The sequence below is a fragment of the Pocillopora damicornis genome, chromosome 10, assembly GCF_964200805.1.
Source record: "Pocillopora damicornis chromosome 10, jaPocDami1.2, whole genome shotgun sequence".
Taxonomy (NCBI): Eukaryota; Metazoa; Cnidaria; class Anthozoa; order Scleractinia; family Pocilloporidae; genus Pocillopora; species Pocillopora damicornis.
Window position 1 is genome coordinate 9,868,796 of NC_142679.1, and position 5,000 is coordinate 9,873,795.

Consider the following 5,000-nt stretch of genomic DNA (forward strand, 5'->3'; position numbering starts at 1 on the left):
AATTGCAACACGAAGAACACTACTTTACAAAACAAGACGAACACTACTTACAATACCACCTACAAGACGTTACTTATTCTACTTACTATATAATACTTCCTTAGACTGCAATTCTTACCCTACTTTTTACAGTTTTTTTTTTTTATCGCTTACACACCTATGTATCTATTAAATTATAATTCAAAATGGGTTTCCATTTAGCCTCTAGCATCTTCCTATCATTAAACTTAGCCGCAATGTGACATTCAGTTTCATATTTTCTTTTAACTAGTTCCTTATACGAGGGGAAAAAAGGAAGACTATTATTCCTACGGCAATTCCATAAATGTAGCTTACCTAATACGATTAAGTAATTAAATAAAGAACAATTAGTATCTGTGACACCAATTAAAATAGTCTTTAACTCAAGTTTCCTTTGTTCTTTGGCTATAGCGATCCAATAAGATTCAAATTCTTCCCAAAATGCATGTGAGCGAACACAGTAAAAGAATAAGTGATCAATTGTTTCCGCACTAGTATTGCAAAAAGTGCAAAGATCGCTTTGTATTAAACCTATATTAGCTAAGCGGGAATTTGTAAATAAAATGACATTTAGTATTTTAAATTGAAAGCATTGCACATATGTCTCGCAGATACAGGACCTTATTAATGAGAAGGCCTTTTTTGTTTCCACATCATCAATAGAAAATTTAGATTTCAACTTTGTGAAGCCTCTGGACTCTGTCGCCTTACTGGATATAAGCAAACCGTAGAAATCTCTAGACTTGCTAAGTGCTGGATCAAAGATTTTATCACCGATTTTAAATTGCAGTGATCTGACATGATCTTTCTTAATTTCGTGGCATCGAATTCTTAGATGACTTGGTACTGCGCAACGAACACCAGTCCAGGTCAGAAAGTTGGAATCTTTTAAACCATTACGTTTTGCAAGGTTAAAGGACTCTGTGTTACTCAAATCAAATTTTAAGTCGCTTAAAAGAATAATATTTGCGCTATTATAATTATAATAGAATAAAGGTTTGCCGTTTACTCTAATGTTATGATTGTTCCAGATGATTGTTTCACGTAGACTTACAAGATCAAATCTAGAACGAAAATCTGACCACCAGTGTAACATCTCCTTATAAAATATTGGGGAAATGTTATAGTCATTAATATTATAATCACAATGAAGAAAAAATTCTCCACCAAAAGGTTTTAGTAAATGTAATAGATACGCTTTCCAGGGATAAAAGTTATCGCTTAGAAATCTTCCAATCCATGAAAGTCGGAGTGACATAATTGACGTTGTAAAATCAGTTACCTTTAGGCCACCAAATTCAACATCATTTATTACTGCTGTCCTGGCGATTTTATCAGGACCCTTCCAAAGAAAATTATATATAATTGATTGAGGGGCCTTTATGAACTCCAAAGGAGAAGGAAGAATTGACGAGATGTATAAAACTTTAGGAAGTAGTAAACTCTTAATAATTGTAACTTTACCAAACAGAGAGAGGCCTCTCCAACTCCACAAGCGTATCTGAGATTTAATTCCTTTGAGCTTATCGTAGAAATTCTTTTGCACTGATTCTTCGTTATTGTAACTAAAGTGAACCCCTAAAGCTTTTACAGTTTTACGCCATTTCAATGCTAGAGGTGTTTCGATGTTATTACGGGAAGAGCCAATCCACATTGCTTCGGTTTTTGTATAATTCACCTTTAGGCCAGAACATTTTTGGAATTGATCAAGTAACTTAAAAAGGTATTGAGCAGATCTGATATCCGACGCAAAAGCTGTTAAATCATCTGCATACTGTACCATTTTGAATTCTTTTTCATCTATTTTGATTCCATCTATTTCTGAACATGAGCGAATAGCGACTGCTAGTAGTTCCATAGCAATGATAAACAAGTAAGGAGAAAGGGGGTCTCCCTGCCTTACACCTCGATTTATTTCAAAGCTAGCTGAGAGCGTTCCATTGTTGATAATACAACTTGTTATGTTACTGTAAAAGGTTTCTATCCATCTTGTAAGACTGGATCCAAATCCAAAGACTTCTAAGCATTTGAACATAAAATTCCACTCCAGACTATCAAAAGCTTTCTCAAAATCTATAAAAAGTAGCAATCCAGGGATTTCATAAGTTTTCGTGTAATCCATTATATCTAGAATTGATCTTGCGGCCTCCCCTATGTAGCGACCTGAAACGTACCCAGTTTGATTGCTATGAATGATTTCGGGTAAAACTTTGACAATACGGGTCGCTATAACTTTGGACGCAATTTTGGCGTCGACGTTAGTCAAGGATATTGGCCTCCAATTTTCTAAGTAAGTCCTATCCTTGTCCTGTTTCTCAATAAGAGTAATCACTGCCTGTCTCTGAGATGGGGACATTTCCTTCTTCATAAAAGCTTCATTAAATGAATTAATCAAAGTATCACTAAGTAATGGCCAAAAGGTGTTATAAAATTCAATGGGTAACCCGTCGTTGCCTGGCGTTTTTGCAGTTGGAAAAGTTTTGAGAACGTTCTGGCATTCTTCCGCAGTTATTCTACCCTCACATATTATTCTTGAATCATGTGAAATACTGGGTAAATTTGGACTATCGAAAAAAATCGATGATTCTGCATTATCTAGATTAATATTTCTACTACGATATAAGTTCTTATAAAATTTGCGTTGTGAATCCATAATCATAAAGGGGTCGGTAGAAATTACACCGCTAATGTGCAGCTTTCTTACATGCTTTTTAACATGGTTGCGTTTCTCGAGATTTAAAAAATATTTGCTATTCTTTTCACCGTGTTCGTGCCATCGAGCTCTTGCGCGTAGTATAATCCCTTCTACTTTGTCCTTGCACAGTGCTTCAAGATCCTGCTTAGATTTTTCTAGTGCCAGACGCGTATTGTTACAAGGATTTGTGTGAAACATTAGGACTGCCTCCTGATAACGTTTATTTAATTCCTCTTCTTGTTTCCGTCGAAAGGAAGCTATTTGTTTGGAGAATATGATGGAGTTTGACCTTATATTAAACTTGATCCAATCCCACAAAAGTCTGGGATCATGTATAACTTTACCTGCATCCAGCCAGGTCGGTAAATTGTTTGTTATCATATGTTTATAATTTTCATTTGCCAATAGAGAAGTGTTTAGTTTCCAGAAGCCAGCTCCTCTTCCACTTGATTCGATTTCTTCAAGTTCTAAAAAAATAGCGGAATGGTCTGTTTTGATCGAGGGTATGATATCGACCTTAGTTACCAAATCATGTAATTTATCGGATATTAGCCAGTAATCTAGTCGGCAAAATATAAAAGGTAAACAACGCCCCCAGGTAAAGCTTTGCAATGTTGGGTTTTTTAGGCGCCAAATGTCGTGCAGACTGAATTCATTTTGCAATTCATCTATAGAGTTGATTACATATTTTCGAGGAATCGGTAAACCACCTTTTTTGTCAAGTGTGATGTCGAGAGGACAGTTAAAATCTCCACCTATAATAATGTTTTCTTCATTACCAAATTCGTCATTTCTTAATAATTTTGATGAATTACGATAAAACTTGACAGCATCGGCGTCTTTGTTTGGGCCATAAATGTTTGCAATTGTGTATATCTCATTGTTAATAGCAGCTTTTAGAACAATAAACCTGCCATCCGAACTTATTTCACTTTGTTGAATAATAATGTTCAAACTATTCTTTATGAGAATTGCAACACCTCTAGCATTTGTACTGCCGTGTGAAAATAAAATAGAAGCGCCCCACTCTTTTCGCCACTGATCCTGTCGTTCTGTTGTGGAATGAGTTTCTTGTAAAAATATTAAATCGGCTTTTTGCTTTCTACACCAGGAAAAAATTGCCCTACGTTTATGAAAGTTGCTTAGGCCTCTAACATTCAAGGAAAGAAATTTGATGCTTTCAGGCTTAGCTTTCGAATTATGCATTCTTAATGCAAGAATAATTAAGTGTTATCACATTTATAATAGGTGCTATTTGCTCGGAAAATGAATAGAATAGCAAAACAAATGTAAAAGTAGTAAGAGAATAATTTAAGTTTTGAACAAGAAGTACAACACAGACACTTAACAACAACACACAAAATATGCAAACAAACGAAAGCGCACTTACCATCTCGGTTGCTGCACACTTTCGCCGAGATCTCCATGGCAAATGGTTGTATTATACTATGGTACTAAAAGTGACAAGCAGTTTTGCCTGCGCCGAAATTGTAAACAAAACTATAAATCATACAGTTCATTTAGCTATAAATACAATTACGCAGTATATAATGACAACAAAACAGCAACATAAGGATTACTCATGTCTGATTTTAAAGGACTTGAGACCTTCAGAATCGATTTCTTTATACAGTATCTGCGCGGGAACTGACCATGGGATGAACGCGAAAAAAGGGAGTTAGAAAATAGGAATAAAGAAACTTGGATGAAAATCTAACCCTGGGTTAGCGCTAATCGATCTCTTTCATTTTAGTAAATAATTTTCAAGTACTTAGTCAAGTAGTTACATAATTACTTACATAAGGTAAGCTTCTTTACAAAGACTGGTGTCTGATTCCTGGTCAAAATTAACATTCTTTGCAGTGAGAAGAACAGCACTTGCGATCGCCATGTACTCTCCATACTTCAGACTCAATCCATCGGCAGTTCTTCCAAGTCCTCTCTTTACTATGAAGTTATTCAAATCTTTCAGAAGTTGTCCTTCATCAAGAGGAAGGAGACTTGACAATGATTTACATGAGAGCTGAAGAAATATGTCCACGATAGCTTCATAAGTCTTTGTGGAGAACGAGGTCTTTTATCTCTTGAAGAACTTCTCAATGTTGTGTGTAAAATAGAACTAATGCAGCGGTGTTCTCTTTGAATGGTTTTGCAATGCTTGTCATCTGCTGTGGTTACCCAAATGCTGATTCCTTTATGTCTTGCGCTGAACACTAAGTTCACAAGTTCATTCTTCCTCTGCTTCACATCTCTCCAGCAGTGCAGTCATCGAGAATGATCAGTG